At 45.1% G+C, this 18,886-nt stretch overlaps 1 long non-coding RNA gene across 1 annotated transcript in view; it reads left to right on the top strand.

Moving 5' to 3' along the window:
• Positions 1-15,140, top strand: part of LOC138285164 (uncharacterized) — a 154,308-nt gene extending 139,168 nt beyond the window's left edge. Inside the window, exons 2-3 of the long non-coding RNA XR_011201531.1 lie at positions 12,796-12,899; positions 14,441-15,140. This is a non-coding gene — a long non-coding RNA (uncharacterized lncRNA). The remainder of the gene's footprint in view (positions 1-12,795; positions 12,900-14,440) is intronic.
• The last annotated feature ends 3,746 nt before the right edge of the window (positions 15,141-18,886 follow it).

Genomic DNA, 18,886 nt, shown 5'->3' with positions numbered 1-18,886 from the left:
ATTACAACAGACTTTTTTTTTTAATGCTTTTTTACTCGTAGGGAGGAGTTCCTCTGGGACTCCAGCACCAATGCTAAGGGATCGGGGTGCCCTGACCAAGTCCTAACAAGCTGCCAGCACTTCCTTGTTGAAATGCTGGCAGCTAATCAGATCTCAGCACAAGATCGGTAGGGTTTCTGGAGCTTTCGTGTCCCTATATATACACATTTGGATTTTCTTTAATTCCTCTAAAACTACTGAACGGATTTACACCAAATAACAAAAAGGGCACTTTCTGAACCAAGAGCTACCTTTCTGCCAAATTTGGTGTAATTCCATCCAGTGGTTTTGGCTCTATTGCTGTTCTGTGAAAAAATGCATGGGAAAAAGCACTTTGGGACCCCCCCTTTTTCTTGGCCCCTGTTTGAAACATCACTACAAAACTTTCCAGACGGTCACTAAAGTGAGCATCCTATTTTCTTGGAAAATGTAATGAATATTCATCAAAAGACACCAAAGTTATTAGCAAAACAATTAAAGCTTTTTCTATCGAAACTAGGTCCTAACTATGACTACCTAGTGGCGACTGCCACTATGAGATATATATGTATATATATATATATATATATATATATATATATCCACACTTTCTTCCTTCGATTGGAAGCACAGCACTCTACATGCATGGAAAATGTAAAAGAAAATGTATTGACGTACACCTCTCTGCACAAAAACGATCCTTAATGAAGTACAATAGTGGTGCATAGTGTCAGCCTGACAGGGAGGATGTAGGAAGTTGGGAGTGTAGAAAGGTAGTGAAAGACAAGTGAATGATACTGTCAGGATTCCAGTCCATTGTGAGCTAGGCAGGTACTCACTTGGGCTGAGTTAAGGCATGATTGTCAACTGGTCATCATGTCACTCTCTCGAACAATGCTAGTAAAGTATATCAGAGCTGTTGCTAAACTAACTTGCATCTTATCTGTGGCTTTATCTTTTTATGTCGCTCATAGTCCCAAACTCCCAGATGTGCAGTATGCAAAGGGTGACCTATCTGACTCATCAAAAGGGGGCAGAGAAGCAAAGATCATTGTTTTGTCAAGCATGAATAGTTTAAAATATTATGGTTTGAGGTTCAGCATTACAAAACAAGGATAGGCTATCTGATCGAAAAAAAACAATCCTGTGCCTGTCAAAACATGTGTTTCTACAGAGTACCACCAAGCATTGCTTTTTATCTTCTTTTTTAAGCACCCAAGGGCAGAAGGGCACCTTCTTCAGTTCTTGGTACACCATCACCCCCATCACTAGCACTGTGGCTGATGGTTCTGTTGCCCGCTTTAAGTCCTTTTAACCCCCCACTATCAAAATTGTGGTCTTCTGTATACCTATTATTTTTTCATGTTGGATGTTTTTTATCTCAATCAATCAATCAGAAATTTGTAAAGCGCACTACTCACCTGTGAGGGTCTCAAGGCGCTGAGGAGTGAGGGCAGGTCGGGGGGGGAGGTGCTGCTACTGCTCGAACAGCCAGGTCTTGAGAGGTTTCCTGAAGGTAAGGAGGTCTTTGGTCTGGCGCAGGTGGGTGGGAAGAGTGTTCCACGTTTTGGCGGTGAGGTGCGAGAATGATCTACTGCCGGTTGTAGTTCTGCGGACGCGTGGGACGGTTGCGAGGGTGAGGTCGGCGGAGCGGAGATGCCAGGTTGGGGTTTAGAAGGAGCGTCATCTGTTGAGGCATTCCAGTCCGGTGTTGTGCAGTGCTTTGTGAGCGTGGATGAGGAGTTTGAAGGTTATTCTCTTGTTGACTGAGAGTCAGTGCAGGTTTTTCAGGTGGTCTGTGATGTGGCAGGGGATGTCCTGGATGAGGCGTGCAGAAGCGTTCTGGATGCGTTGCAGCCTCTTCTGGAGTTTGGTCGTGGTTCCTGCATAGAGGGCATTGCCGTAGTCCAGCTTGCTGCTTACGAGAGCTTCGGTGACTGTTCTTCTGGTTTCGGTGGGTATCCATTTGTAGATATTTCGGAGCATGCTGAGGGTGCTGAAGCAGGAGATGGTGTTGACTTGCTGTGTCATGGCTAGTGAGGGGTCCAAGATGAATCCTAGGTTGCGTGCGTGGTCGGTGGGAGTCAGAGTGGTTCCGAGAGTGGCAGGCCATCAGGAGTCATCCCCTGCGGAGGGGGTGGAGCCGAAGATGAGGACTTCCGTCTTGTCGGAATTGAGGTTTGAGGCAGCTGCTCTTCATCTATTCGGCGATGGCCTTGATTCCTTCGTGGAGGTAGGTCTTGGCAGAGTCCTTGGTGAGGGAGAGGATCAGCTGGGTGTCATCGGTGTATGAGATAATGTTGAGGTTGTGAGATCGGGCTATGTTAGTGAGCGGGGCCATGTAGACGTTGAAGAGGGTTGGGTTGAGAGACAAACCCTGGGGTACGCCACAGATTATTTCATTGGCCTCCGAGCGGAATGGGAGGAGGCAGACTCTCTGCTTTCTGCCAGTGAGAAAGGAGGTGACCCAGTCCAGGGCTCTGTCGTGGATTCCAGCATTGCTACTTGAGCGTAGGGTATGGTGGCAGACGGTGTCGAACGTGGCGGAGAGGTCCAGGAGGTTAAGGGCCATGGTTTCGCAGCTGTCCAGTATGGTTCTGATGTCGTCGGTGGCAGCGATGAGGGTGGTTTCAGGGCTGTGGTTGCTACGGAATCTGGATTGGGAAAGGTCCAGGGTTCTCCTCGAGGAAGCGGGTTAGTTGTCTGTTGACAGCCTTCTCTATGACGTTTGCCAGGAAGGGGAGCAGGGAGATAGGCCGGAAGTTCTTGAGGTCCTTTGGATCCGCCTTGGGTTTTTTGAGGAGGGCATTGATCTATGCGTGTTTCCAGCTCTCGGGGAAGGTGGCGGACTTGAAGGAGCTGTTGATGATCTTCCGTAGTTGGGTTGCGGTGACGGAGCTTGCTTTGTTGTGTATGTAGTGAGGGCAAGGGCCAGATGGAGAGCCAGAGTGCATGGTGTTCTTGATTTCGATGGTGTCATTGTCGTTGACGGGGGTCCAGGAGAGCAGGAGGTTGGTCGGAGGTGAATCTGTGGTGTTGGTGGTTGCCGGGGGGTATGGGTGCTGAATTCTTTATTTATCTGTGTTTCTCTATACTTCCTGTTTCTGCAGCAAACTTTCTCCTGTTTGTACCTTTCTTCACTCTTTTTTATTAAGCTTCTCCTTACCTTTCTTTTACAATTACATGTCTTGTTGTTGTGTACTACCAAGACGGGAAAATATTTGGTAACTTAAAGAGGATTGCACAGCCAGGCCCAAGTAGTACTCTAATCACCAAACATGTCGGTTGCTTTTGTTTTCTTGATCAAACAGTCGAAAAGTACAAAGACTGAGTGGTCATCATGGTCATGGACCACACTGTTGTCTTATACTAGCAGGTTTGATGAAAGTGTAGCATGCCAGGAATGAGATACCACATCCAGAACCAATACCACATGTCTATTGCATTCCTCTCTACCCCTGTTTCATTGGTAGAATTGTAGCATAGCCTCCCCTTACTCCCTTCTCCTATTCCTGAATCATCCTAATCCTGATCGCTATCTCTCCATTAAATATTGTCAAGAAATAACACAAACCTCCCAAATTGATTACTTTTGATAGAATAAGATATTGATACATAGCTAATGTTGGAAAATGGGTTATTGGTAAGGACAGGTAAGTACCTACACTTAGCAATAGGCCACTAGGTTCAGTTAGGTCTCAGTAAATTAACCCCAGCTCAAACCTTGGTAGTTTGGCAATGAGCGACAAGGCTTAACGTAGGAGACAAAGTAGAAAGCATTCAAGCATCACAAAACAGTCATGAAATAAAACACAGGAAACAGTTTAAAAATCCAATACCAATTTATAAAAATATGAACTATTTTTATCTTTAAGATGACACCAAAGTGAATAAAATCAGATAAAGGGAACCGAAGATATGAAATTTGAAAGAATTAATGCTTTTTAGCGCATAAAAACGAATAGCGCCAATCTGGTTGCCCCTTGATGGGGCAAAGTCAAAGTTTAAGGCCGACCGCGATGGAGCCCTGCTTCGGACTCAGTTGTTTTCTTGAAGATTTTCTTCAGCGAGACCAACTCACCAGGTGCCCTTCCTCGGATACACATTGCGGGAGCCCTTGGTGAAGGTTTCTACATTCTGACTTAGACAATTTTTCAAGATGAAGATCCTTCGACCGGGGCAAACCTGAATCTTGATTTGACGTCCCTGGAACCCTCTTCAGATACCCTGTGCGGGAGGTCCCGGTCAACTTCCTACGTTCGGACACAGTAACTTTTTCTGAGATTTTCTTCAACAGGACGAACCTGCAAGTCAAGCCGGGTCACGGTCGGGCCGGTCCCTTTATGGAGCTTTTTTCAAAAAGTTTTCCAAACTTCTTCAAACTTTTGGATCTTCTTCCAGAAGGTCTTTTAATGTTCTTTTGGTGTCCACAGCTCACCCCAAGGTTCTAAAGCTCAGAGTTGCTCCTCTAGGGGTGTGGACCACAACTCCCAGAATGCACTGGGTGCATACTCCAAATTGACCACTAGACAGTAGTCAGCTGGTCAGTTTCTTCGGGAGTTGGTGCAGGGGAATCTGGTTAGCAAGTTTTCACCTGTAGCAAACAGGGAGTCCCTCCTTAAACCAGTTGAAGCCAGGCAAAGTCCTTCTTGTGGTGAAGCCCAAGTGTGCAGCTGGTGCTGGGTTGCTCCACATGTCCTTCACCTGAACAAGTTATACTAAATCCAACAATTGTAAGTTGTGGGATTTATTATAACAATAATTTGATACCAAACTTGAGGTATCTGACACTTAAGGGGATTTTGTAAATTAAAATAAAGTCTCCCCATTCCTATGGAGGCCATTCACTACAATGAGGGAAAAACTAATTTGGCTATTTTACCTCAGCAGGGCTTATAAAACTATTTTCATAAGGTCCTTCTAGTTACATGGCACCCAACCCCAGGGTCAGATAGTGCACACCTTAGGGGTGACTTAGTTGTAAAATAAGGTAGTTTAAGACTTTGGAAGTATTTTTAATTCAAAGTCAAATTTGCATATAAATTTAGTTTAAAAGCAGCCAGCAAGGCAGTTCTGCCTTCAAAATGACACTGGGCACTCCAGCAGTGCACCTATGGGTGCACTACCTATGCTGGGGTTCCTAAACCTACATTCCCTACCATATACTAGCGACCATATACTAGGGACTTATAGGTAGGTTAATATTTCCAATTAATATTAGCCTAATTTGCATATACACTTTACACAGAGCACTGGCCATGGGACTGGTAAGCAGTACCCAGGGCACAGCCAAGAGTCAGTAACCACCAGTAACTGTCAAAACAGTTTGGGGTGACCAGGGCAAAAAGGAGGACTTTCCTACACTGCCCTCCCAGATGAAAGGTGATGTGTACATCCTAGTAGTCCTCATCCTCTAAGTGGAAAAACCTGGAAAGGCCATCTGTGTTGGCACGGGCACTCCCAGGTCTATGTTCCACTGTGAAGTCCATCCCCTGTAGGGAAATGGACCACCTTAACAGTGTTGGGTTCTCCCCTCTCATTTGCATCAACCATCTGAGAGGTCTGTGGTCAGTTTGTACACAGAAGTGAATGCCAAACAGGTATGACTTCAACTTCTTCAGGGACCAGACCACAGCAAAGGCCTCCCTCTCAATGGCACTCCATCTTTTCTCTCTGGGGCGTAGTCGCCTGCTGATAAAAGCAACTGGCTGATCTTGACCCTCTTCATTAACTTGCGCTAACACTGCCTCAATCCCTTCTCATGAAGCATCTGTTTGCACTACAAACTCTTTGATATAGTCAGGGGCCAATAGCACTTGTGCTGAACACATAGCCTGCTTCAGAGTGCCAAAGGCTTTTTGACACTCTGGGGTCCAAATGACTTTCTTGGGCTGCTTCTTTGAGGTAAGCTCTGTCAGAGGGGCCACTATGGTCCCATAATTCTGAACAAACCTCCTGTAGTACCTAGTCAGGCCAAGAAAGCCCCTGAACTCAGTCTGGGTTTTAGGAGACTCTCAATCCAGGATAGTCTGGATCTTCGGTTGGAGAGGTTGTACATGGCCTCCACCAACAAGGTGGCCCAGGAACACAACTGAACTTTGCCCTATCTGGCACTTGCTTGCCTTGATAGTCAGGCCTGCTTGAAGCAGGGCCTGAAGCATTTCCTTTAGGTGGACAAGGTGGTCCTCCCAGGTGGAACTGAATACAGCTATATCATCCAGATCAGCTGCACTGAAAGATTCCAACCCAGACATCACTCTTTTCACCAACTGTTGGAATGTGGCAGGAGTATTTGTCAGGCCAAAGAGAATCACTTTGAACTGAAAGTGGTCCTCTGGTATGGAAAGTGCTGACCTCTCCTTAGCTCCTAGACTTAAGGCAATCTGCCAGTAACCTAAGGGCAGATAAAATGTGCTCAGGAATTTGGCAGCCCCTAACCTATCAATGAGCTCATCAGCTCTAGGTATGGGGTGAGCATCAGTCTTAGTGACTGTACTTAGACCTCTGTAGTCTACACAGAATCTTAATTCCTTCTTCCCACCTTGGGGATTAGGTTTGGGTACCAGTACCACTGGACTTGCCCAAGGACTATCGGAGAGCTCAATTACCTTGAGCTCCAACATCTTAGCCTCTTCAGCTGTGGATTTGGCCTTGACCTAGTCAGACAGCCTGTAAAGCTTGTTTTTGATAGGTAAGCTGTCACCAGTGTCAATATCATGGACACACTAATTGGTGAGTCAAGGGGTCAAGGACAGCAGACTAGCAAACCGTTCCAAAACATGTTTGCAGTCTCTCTGCTGCTGGGCTGTCCGCTTAGGAGAGAGTACCACTCCCTCTTCTGACCCATCCTGTGCACTTGTGGAAAGGAGGTCTGGCAGAGGTTCACTCTCCTCCTCCTTCCCTTCATCTGTGACCATCAGCATGGTCATGTCTGCCCTGTCCTGGTGGGGTTTCAATCTGTTGACATGCAGGATCCTATGAGGATTCCTGGGGTGCCAAGGTCTACCAGGTAGGTGACCTCACCCTTTTTCTCCAGAATTGGATAGCGCCCAGTCCATTTGGCCTGAAGTGCCCTAGGAGCCAAAGGCTCCAAAACCCACACCAGCTGACCTGGGTGATACTCAGGCATGGTAGCCTTCTGGTCATGCCAGAGCTTCATGAGCTCTTGGCTGGCCTCGAGGTTGGTGCTTAATTTCTTCGTGTACTCAGCCATGCATGACCACAGTCCAGCACATTCTCCTTGGCTTCTTTGAGAGGCTTCTCCCAAGACTCTCTCACCAAGTATAATGGGCCTCTTAGCGGGAGCCAAAACAATAACTCAAAGGGGCTGAATCCAAACCTTTTCTGTGGCACCTTTCTGTATGCAGGCAGGGGAGGAGAACATCCCATCTCCTCCCGAGTTTGTCAGACAAACCCATGAAAATGCTCTTCAGGGTCTTATTAAATCTTCCACCAGACTATTTGTCTGTTGATGATAGGGGTGGTGAACTTATAAGTAACACCACACTCATCCCACATTGCTTTCAGATAGGCAGACATAAAATGTGTGCCCCTATCTGAGACCACCTCCTTTGGGAATCCCACTCTGGTGAACACACCAAGTAGGGCCCTAGCCACTGTGGGAGAAGTGACTGTTCTGAGGGATATTGCCTCAGGATACCTGGTGGCATGGTCCACAACCACCAAAATGTACCTGTTGCCTGAGGCAGTTGGTGGGTCTAGGGGACCAACAATGTCAATCCCCACCTTCTCAAAGGGAGTCCCAACCACTGGCAGTGGTATCAAGGAATCCTTTGACTTTTCCCCTACCTTGCTACTGGCCCGGCAGGTGACACAGGAGCTGCAAAACTTCCTGGCTTTCTTTGACTTTTGGGGCCAATAGAAATGGTTCACCAGCCTGTTCCAGGTCTTGATCTGTCCCAAATGTCCAGCTAAGGGAATATCATGACTTAAAGGCAGGAATAATTCTCTATACTTCTGGGGACCACCACTTTCCTGGTTGCCCCTCTTTTACGGTCCCTTGCCATGGTGTAGAGAACTCCATTCTCCGAGTAAACCTTGTGGGTTCCACTGGTATCCCCTTGTTCTTGCCTGCAGCAGTCTGCCTTAGGCCCTCAAGAATGAGACACTCTCTTTGTCCCTGGCACAATTCTTCTCTGGTGGGCCCACCCACCCTTTGCAGTTCTGCCAAGTCAGGCAGAGCTTGCAGGGGAAGGGACCCTACCTCATAGGTCAGATCCTCCCCCTCATGTTTGGATTCCTCCTGATCCTCTGTACTTGTTGGGGCTGGCAAACCAGTCCCAGTACCCTTTCTCCTTTTCTTGGAGGGTTGGCCAATTGTTCCAGAGTCCAAGTGTCCAGCACTTCCCTGTTGTGCTGCCTGTGACCTGACCATAGCACACACCCATTCAGGGAGGTCCAGCATCTGTGCATGGACCCTTCTTTACACCTCTGACCATTAAGATGCTTCCAGATCATTTCCCAGCAAGCATTCTACTGGGACAGCAGGAGCTGCAGCTACTTTCTTAGGGCCAGTCACACCTCTCCATTCCAGGCTCATCATGGCCATGGGATGGAGTTTGGTTCTGCTATCTGCATATGTTACTTGGTGGAAGACACCAAGTAAGACCTGTTGTGGAGAAACCAGCTTCTCTGTGACCATTGTCACACTGACTCCTGTATCTCTCAGGGCTTCCACCTCAGTCCCATTGACTTTAGGTCTCTGCCTATACCTCTCCATGCTGGGAGGGAAGGTGGACATAGTTGCAATGTCCACCCCACCCATGGACACTAAGGTGACCTCTGTGTACCCTGATCCCAGCCCTGGGCCAGCTTCCACCCCAATCCCTACACTAGCAATCCCATGGGACTGGCCACCAGTAGGGGGGCTTCTTGGAGCAGATAGCATCTTTTCTTTTGTGTCCGGGTTGATGACACTTAAAGCACTTGTCGGCCTTAGCAAGCTCCTGAAACTTTCCTCCCTTAACAGAATCATAATGCTTCCCCTGGTACCCCTTCCCCTTGGAAGTGGCATGGCTCAGGGCTCCCCTACACTGAGAAGTTTTTGGGGACTCGTGTGAGGACTCCTTGGACTTTTTATCATCTTTCCCTTGGTTCTTCCTCCGAGAAGAACCATGTCCTCCCTTTTTCTGATCACCCCAGGGATTTCTGGTTAACCCTTAACCAGTCATCTGCTGCCTCCTCCAGCTCTCTGGGGTTGGTCAACTTAGAGTCAACTAGATACTGGCGGAGCTTCTCTTGGGCACAATTAGTTAGAAGGTGCTCCCTCATAATCAAATTGTAAAGCCACTCAAAGGTACTTACCTTGTTGCCCTGTATCCAGCCCTATAGTGCCCTAACTGAGATGTCCACAAAATCAATCCAGGACTGGGTGCTTGTCTTTTGAGTGTCCCTAAACTTGAGCCTATACTGCTCTGGGATCAGACCAAACCTTTTAGTTAAGCACCTCTTCATACTAAGGAATGAATCTGCCTCCTCCCCAATTAAGGTCAGAAGCCTATCCCTCCCAGAGTTGGGAATCAACTCCCATAGAAGTGAACCCCAGTACTAAGGTTTAACTCTCCTCACCTGGAGGGCCCTCTCAAAGAACCCTGGCCACTTGTCTATGCCATCCCCTCTCCATAGGCAGGAGCCACCCCCTTTGGTAATCTGGGGCAAAAAAACCCACCCATGGACATCTCAGCTTCTCTATCACTGCCACCATCCATTTTCTTTTCCTTTGTCTACTTTTTCTTTTCTAGGGCAAGCTTCGCTGCCTCCAAAGCTATAAAGGCTAGCCGGGCCTCCAGCTCTCTTTCCCCAAGGGACAGGTTCTCTCCTTCTGAAGGGACCCCCTTCCCACAACTAGCCTTGGGTATGGCCCCAGTGACTGTGTGTAGTATGGACCGGTCTTTCTCATTTCACCCAGGCTCAGATGCCCTCCCTCCTCTGAGTGGTTGGAGGTAGCATCATCCCCTTATTCTTCCTCACCTGTAGCTTCCTCTGGGCATACTTCTTGGGCCTCAGCCTATGCTGTCAGGGATTTAATCATAACATGCTTCCTGAGGTTAGTGGCTGCAGCCAACCCCCTCCCAGTAAACAAACCCCTAAGATGGACTACTGTCATTGTGGGTAGGCTAGCCAGATCAAGCTCCATGGTTCTCCATTTTTGTGTCAACAAAAACTTTTTGCAAAAATTGGAAACAATAATTTAGAAAAATCACAAAAATTCAATAATTTAAATTAATCCAAATTAAAAATGAAAAACAATTTTTGCACCAGGACAATTTAAAGAATTTTTAATTTGCCTTACTTAAAACTATTACATGATACTGAACACAAGTACAGGATCCCACCACTGCGCACCAAAGTATTTTGGAAAATGGGTTATTGGTAAGTACCTACACTTAGCAATAGGCCAATAACCCACACTAGGTTCAGTTAGGCATCAGTAAATTAACCCCAGCTCAACCCTTGGTAGTTTGGCAACGAGTGACAGGACTTAACTTAGGAGGCAAACCGTAAAGCATTCAAGGATCACAAAACAGTAATTAAATAAAACACAGGAAAAAGTTTAAAAATCCTAAACCAATTTATAAAAATATGAAATATTTGTATCTTTAAAATGACACCAAAACGAATAAAATCAGATAAAGATCAGAGATATGAATTTTAAAAAAATTAATGCTTCTTAGCGCACAGAAATGAATAGCGCCAATCTGGTCTTCTGGTCGCACCTCGACTGGTGCAAAGTCAAAGTTTAAGGCGATGGAGCCCTGCTCGGCTACAGCAAGCAGGAGGCCTCGGTCAAAAGTTTACCTTCGGACTCAGTCGTTTTCTTGAAGATTTTCTTCAGCGGGACCAAGTCACCAGTCCGATCCGACCTCCTGGAGCCCTTCCTCGGATATGCGTCACGGGAGCCCTCAGTGAAAGTTTCTACATTCTGACTTAGATGATTTTTTGAGATGAAAATCCTTTGACCAGGGCAAACCCGAATCTTGATCCGACGTTCCTAGAGCCCTCTTCGAATACCCTGTGCGGGAGGTCCTAGTCAACTTCCTATGTTCGGACTTAGTCACTTTTTGGGAGATTTTCTTCACCGGGACGAACCTGCAAGTCAGGCCAGGTTGCGGTTGAGGCAAGCCGGCTAGAGTTGCCGCAGCGTGAGGGTCCCTTTATGGAGCTTTTTTCAAAAAATCCTGCAAACTTCTCCAAACTTCTGGATCTTCTTCCAGAAGGTTTTGTAAGGTTCTTTTGATGTCCACAGCTCACCCCAAAGTTCCAGAAGCTCTGAGTTGCTCCTTGAGGGTGCGGACTACAACTCCCACTGGAGAGCGGTCAGCTGGACAGTTTCTTTAGGAGTTGGTGCAGGGGAATCTGGTTAGCAAGTTTTCACCTGTAGCAAACAGGGAGTCCCACCTTGAACCAGTTGAAGCCAGACAAAGTCCTTCTTGTGGTGAAGCCCAAGTGTGCAGCTGGTGCACTCTCTCTGAGTGCAGTGTCCAGGTGCAGGTCAGGGGTCCAGCAGGGCAGTCCTTCCTCTCCTGTTGTTCTTCCTTGTAGGGATCTACGGTGTATGTGCAGCTCTGCCAATGTTATCCTTGCTCCTGGGTGAAAAACAGGATGGTATTGGTTCTCCAATCAGATGCAGGGTCCTTCCCCCTGTGATGACCACTTCCTGGAAAGTGCGGCAACAATCAATCCCAGGGAGCAACATTCCTCAAAAATACATCATGGCTGAAACTGGGTTTTGGAGGTTACATCTGGCTGAGCCCATCCACTGGTGTGGTAAAAATCCTAAGCACACCCCTCTCCAGCCCTCTCCTAATCTAACCAGGGGATCACCTAAATGTCTGGGTTTGCAGGATGTGAGAGAGGTGCTGGGTTGCTCCAAATGTCCTTCCCTGTCTTTGAAGACCTGTTGCGTTCAGCCCAGGCCACTTCACACTTCATCAAGGCAGAATGGCCAGGCTGCCAGAGGCTGGCCAATTAGAGAAGGGCACTACATGGCTGAGGTTAGCAGCTTTTTAGGTAGAGTTTAAAACTCTTTACCTAAACAAGTTATATTAAATCCAACAATTGTAAGTTGCAAAATGTATTATAACAATTAATTTCATACTAAACTTGAGGTATCTGACCTTGTAAATTAAAATAAAGTCTCCCCATTCTAGCCTATAGAGGCCATTCACTACAATGAGGGGAAAAACTAATTTGGCTGTTTTACCTCACCAGGGCTTATAAAACTATTATTATACGGTCCCTGCTTATAGTTACATGGCACCCAACCCTAGGGTCACATAGGGCACACCTTATGGGTGACTTATATGTAAAAATGAGGTCGTTTAAGACTTTGGAAGTACTTTTAATTCCAAAGTCAAATTTGCACATCACTTTAGTTTAAAAGCAGCCAGCAAGGCAGTCCTGCCTTTAAAATGACACTGAGCACCTCAGAAGTGCACCTATGGGTGCACTACCTATGCTGGGGTCCCTAAACCTACATGCTCTACCATATACTAGGGACTTATAGGTAGGCTAATATTGCCAGTTATAATTAGCCTAATTTGCATATACACACTTTACACAGAGCACTGGCCCTGGGACTAGTAAGCAGTACCCAGGGCACGGCCAAGAGTCAGTAACCACCAGTATCTGTCCAAAAAGGAGGTTTTTCCTACAGATAACCTAACTGTAGTGAGGTATTGCTGTTGTACATTTTGCAAAATAAATACACAGGTGGGTATCCTTCATCTAAAATGGGTGCATTATGTTTTTCACCAGGTGCAGAGACCACCACTAGCAGCGCCGTCTCAGCAAGATATCGGTGGAGGTGCAGGTGACCAAGGGAGAGGGACATGTTGTCCTAGTGGTGACAGGGACAAGTGGTAAGTCATCTTGCTTTCCTATTGACCATGTACTGAACTGGTTAAGCGAGGCAGATATCCCGCCCATCACCTCCAGAGTCCAGTTCCTGCTCTTGGCATCTCATTGCCACCTAAAACTGCAGCGTGGTGTAATCTCTGGTGCTGCTGCTCCTGCAGTGAATTCAGGCGGTGATTGAATTAATATGCTTCTGCTGTGGTACAGTGGCACGATGGAACTAGGTCTGCAATGCACAAACCACAAACCGAATACATGATGTGTTTCTCAGTGCCCACTTAATCACCTACTAGTGCTTCACTTTATCATTCTGTCTTTCTGTTCCAGCCAACCTCACTAAAAAAGTAAATTCTATCTGTATGTGATGTCTACACCACTTTTCTCTGCCCAGGTGAATTTATCTATCTTCCATTACCAATTGAAGGTTCCAATGTTTTTCCTCCCATCAATCAAAGTGACATAGAAGTTCTTTTTTACATTGATTGATGGGAGAAAAGCTATTGAACTGTCAATCCTTAGTACATGATCATTTATTGACACCCATCCAACCATTCCTTAGCTAAACTTATACCTACCCCAATCCCCATAACGTACCTCCTTGTGAACTAATTTTCCCCACTGCCAAGTGAAGGTATTTCTTAAAAATATTCTGTGTTGAAGGCTTGGGTGCAATGTAGAACTAAGGGCCTGATTTAGATTTTGGCAGATGGGATACTCAAATAAAGGTCCAGTTCACTGCACTATAGTTCATCATATTCTACTATGCACTGTTTACTACAGTACAGCATATGGTATATCTGTTATCTGCCAAGTGTGTCCCATCTGCCAGTTTATCAGCCTAAGCCTATAACCTAAGTTTGGACTTAGGGTAGTAGATGGAGGAGGGAGTTGGAGAAGAGCAGGGCCATCGGAATTATAAGTTCCTATATCATGCTACAGCTAGGCTGTCCCAACACATGATGGAGAGTAACCTTACCAGACCTGCCAGCATGGCTCCATTCATGTTGCATTGTCAAGTATTAATTGTGCAGCATACATACTTATATGGATTGCTCATTAATGGCAGGAAAGGTAATTCAAATTTTTTAACACACAAAGGGCCTGATTCTAACTTTGGAGGACGGTGTTAAACCGTCCCAAAAGTGGCGGATATACCACCTACCGTATTACGAGTTCCATAGGATATAATGGACTCGTAATACGGTAGGTGGTATATCCGCCACTTTTGGGACGGTTTAACACCGTCCTCCAAAGTTAGAATCAGGCCCAAAGTGTGTTTGGTTTCACTATCAATTAAATCCTTTAAAAAATCATGTCTACTTTTCTTTCTTTTGATTATATGTTGGTGTTAAGGCTTAAAATGATTCCTTGCAGTCAGTGCTATGATTGATTACCCAGCTATGATGTGATGCAAGGGTGGGAAAAGCTTCATCCGGATTGTGTGTGACTGATTAATGCCACCACCAATATAATTAATCATCACATCCAAATAAAATCACAATTTGTGTTTTCTTTTTGTTTTTCACTCTTCTCTTACTTTCTTGAGATAACTACTCCTGCTGATCGCAACGGGCAGCAACCACCAGCTCTGGCCCAATAGCAAGGCAGGAGATAGCCACCCAGCTGCGACAGCAAACGTTGGAAGCAGTGACCGCACAATTTTGCCAGCAAGTGGCCATGAAATTTGAGGAGCAAAAGTTACAGGCTAAGGTCCATGCCGATACCTCAGGCTACCAGTCAGGCCTACCTCCAATTTACCTACAGCCAGGGTCCTCCACTGCTATCTGCACCACAGCAACCCTCCCCTCCTCGGATGTAACAACACACCACCTCCTTTACAGTATCCTATGACGGCTGTCACAACTTATGAGCGAGATGGCACTGCTTGGCACTGGCAGCAAGACTTGGCCCATGAACTTGGTACCATCAAGACTTTTTTTTAAATGTTTTTTTTTTGTTTTATTTGGGAGGAGAGGGTGGCTTCTAAAAATAAATGGGTTTTACTTTTTTTCTTTGTCATCATTCATTATTTGTCTTGCTATTGGTAGTTGGCAAAGTATAATTTATTACAGCATTGATGAGTGTACTTTTTGTTCCCCCTAAGCTTTCCTTACCTGAAGTCCCTTGCCATGTATTTTTCTTCAGTAGGTCCAATTATACCCCACAATCAGAGTGACTCTGTATGGAAACAAAAAATGGTTAACTTAAATGTGTTTCACTTGAAGAGGTTTTGGAGCACCACGCCACCAATCCATTACACAGCAATATAGTAGTGTTTAGTGTAGTAACTGCCCTTGTCCTACTGCCTGTAACTATGTGCCTAGTATGGGTCTGCCAACATAAACAAAAATGTAATTTATCTCTCCTTCCAGAGAACAACTTAACTAGTAGTTACAAGTCTGTCTATTTGTTTCTTACCTGAACTGATTAGGCAATAGTACCTCTAGAAAATCTTCCCAAAACTTATTGGAGGGTTTCACAAAAGGGGCTTCTTATTAATGGTGGTGCCACTACTGTTCTCGTCTTGTGCTACCAGGAAAGACATCACAATTACAAAGTAAGGTCCCACTCCCAGCTATTCTAATGAGGTCACCTGCAACTGTCGGATTCATCAGAAATATTATTCATTCATCACAGGCAACTGGACTGAAATACAAAGCACACAGTTACTGGGTTTATTCTGAGGACAGACCATCACAACAAAAAACTCTTGGACTAGTGTGCACTATCGTGGGGCACTGGAAAGAGTCAGACATTGACTCTCCTGCACTATTAGGATTATCTTACCTTTTTATGTCTGGGTGGGAAAGTGCGGCTGATGTGGGCCATTGTATTGCTCAGAAGATCCCACAGTAAGTTGGTGTTGCTTTCACCACATCCGCCCCACTAAGTGTGTGCTCCATTTATGGTGTAAAAAATAAAACACACAGCCCAGGGGAAGAGATTTTGATTTTGAATAATGGGTGTAAACTGGTAGTTGGGGAAAGGTGTGACAAAGACAAACACCACACAACAACAATAATCATCAGGTCGAAGAGCAGCACATCATCAAATCTGTTGTGGAAGGAATTGAAGGACACAGTTCAATTAAATGCATTGCAAACAGTCCTTCAGCCCCAAAGACCCAAGTTATCTTATATATCTAAATGTACTGTCACCCATTTTGTTCTAAACATTATGATAGTTAGAAGAAAAATTATATTGTATATGAATGGCAAATTGGGTAGTACATCTGTAATCTTCTCGGGATGTCCATTTTGGGTACCTGACTGAACCAGTCCATGAAAGTAGGCAGGAAGAGTGTTATGGAGTTTTTGCTTTTTAAGTTGAAGAACCTGTGGAATGTAAAACAGTAACAATATTTTAGAGTCAAGAACAAGCCATAGCAGAAAGTAAGCTAAGTTTCAGGAGGAGTAGACAAAGAGGCAGAGCAATTGCATAGGCTATTGCATTAGTTCATTATGACTGAACAAAAACTGAAAGCAATTTTACAACCAATCTGTTGTGTGCGAGCCACTCACCTGAATTCCAGGCATTCCAATTGGACGATAACAATTCCCTAATCCCACTGAGGACTAACGTGACCGCAGTGAAGAGAACATTGCCCTCTCGCTAGTCCTCAAGGGGAAGTGGGGTTGGGAAGAGAAAAAGAGAAAATACAAGCTTCTGCTTAGTGGACGGTAGAATCGGACTGCTGGACCCTGGACTGCATGTCTTGTTGGACGTCAGAACTTCAGCTTTCTCAAAGTACAGGGTTCTTGGTTTTTAGGATTCTGGCCTGCACAAGAATTACTTCATTAATACATTGAACTTGCATAAACTATTTTGGAATCATACATTGCATAATGTCAGTTACTGTTGACATTCTTTACATATGTTTCTATAAGGGCGAACAAGTATCTTCCTCTTATTACAATACATTCACGGAGTGTCTGAAGCAATGTCCAAACTCAAAAACAATCAACTCGACTGAAGGGCTTCTTTGTGTTCTAGCTTAATCTCTTGCCAATAATAGTTTTGATAACCTTGCTCTATTTCTGATCTCCTAATTCTCAGGGGAGTGCTTGTTACAGGAAATATGTATTTCTTTAATGTCTGTGTAGCAGTATCTTGGATTCCCACCCAATTGATAAATCACGCTAGTTCTTGTTGTCATAAATTATTCAAAAGATAGAACTCTGTTTTGCTTAATTGATTTAGAGCAGCGCATTAAGCGATTAATCTTTCTTTACCTTGAAGAGAAGTTACTTGCTTGAAAACTTCAGAAAAACCCAAACTGTTTGTTTTTTTCCCCTTTCTTACTTTCTCTTTTTACAGGAAATATGGGATCGTCAGCAGAAGACGGAAGAAGAGACCCAGAACTCCGCAGGAAGCGGACCGGAGTGAGAGGATAGCCAGAACTCAATTGGACGCTATCTGGAGGATGAGAAATGCTGGGCAGAGAACTAGGAACCGTGGAACTCAACTGGAGGCAGGCTGGAGGAGAATGAGGGCCACTGGAACTCGATTAAAGGCAGGCTGGAGGACAAGGAATTTGACTTGCCCTGGAGCTCGACTGGACACATGAACTTGACTTATCTAGAGACAAGTGAGCAGAGCAATAGGTACGAAGCCAAGCAAGCCCTCAGACTCACAAGCATCCTTAAATAATCAGATGTGCACATTCGACTTTTGGTAGTTGATTGCTTGTTAAGTAAATCAGCAACTATCTTCCTGATTGTGGCAAATGTTCATTACGGATCACATTGTGAAAAGCACATGTTTTGGCAGTTACAGTTGGAGCAGGTAGGAAGGCAGTTGGTTGCTTGTTAAGTTACAGTTGGCAAGAGGTTAGCAGGTAGGATACAATGTGCATAATCAAAAAGCATTGGTTATAATAAAGGAGACATTTAACAAGAATTGTTTTTTGCAAACTTGATATTCAAGGATGTAATGAATATACCCAAATACGTCTGAATGTTGCAAGCAACAGCATCTTACTGTAATCAAGCTCTTGGTTGCTCTAGATTACCCACAACACAATCCTAGACAAGTAGTTGCATGTACCTGGCTGATCAACCTGACAACTGTCATAACGTGTAGCCCAGTACATCCATCATGTGAGGATAAGACTTGTCTGTCTTTAGATACAGCCCCCTGACCACAACCACTATAATAGAGAAGTTTGACATTTCAGCTAGCGCACTACCTATTCCACATTTCCCAAAATCGACGCACCTCTCTCACCAGTCCACAGGGCTGAGTAGGCCCCTTAGAGTCATCATCATGTTGGTTTCCCTTTGAAGTAGATAACTTCCTTCTTCTGGCTGTTGAGGTAGCCCCACCCTGAGTCCGCCTGTCTCCAACTTGGACTGATGAATCACATCTGACCCAAATGAGATTCAGAAAGATCTGTAGTGCACTGATGTTGATTAACAAAAATAGCAAAAGAATTTGAGCATTTTGTGTGGATTTGTATTTGTTAACTAACCTGACTGTTTTGGTCTCTGAAGAGCCTGTAGTATAGCAAGGAGTGGACCATGCAAGTAAATCTAGCTAAGTGTGAAAGGACCTATCATCTTCAGGCAAAATTACCCAGCAGCCCCCAACTATTGCAAATCATTGATTTAAAGTTTACAAATTAGTTGAACACCCTCACTGTCTTCCACCTTATAACTCATCATCACTCACACTCACTCAATATATATCACTCATTAGTGCAATAGTTACCTGTTCCAATCCAACCACAATGGTACACTATTGTCGTATTGCATCTCCTCTGTTCCCAACAAAGCAACACAATAGCAGTCTTGTAAATTAATGATCTTTACTAGAACAGCCTTGCTGGGTCAGATCCCACAGTAAAAGAAGAAGGATAGGTATGGGACAGAGGCAGGCATTTCTATCTTCGTGTCCATCAAGGCAATGGGGAGGCTTCTTCAGTGCCCAGTGGTCCAACTCCTATCGAGCCATACATGTGAACAAATGGTAGGTCTTCACCAATCAGACACAA

This window comes from Pleurodeles waltl, chromosome 3_1, assembly GCF_031143425.1.
Source record: "Pleurodeles waltl isolate 20211129_DDA chromosome 3_1, aPleWal1.hap1.20221129, whole genome shotgun sequence".
Classification (NCBI taxonomy): domain Eukaryota; kingdom Metazoa; phylum Chordata; class Amphibia; order Caudata; family Salamandridae; genus Pleurodeles; species Pleurodeles waltl.
Note: the sequence above shows the minus strand (reverse complement) of the source record. Positions and strands in the feature narration are given on the sequence as shown.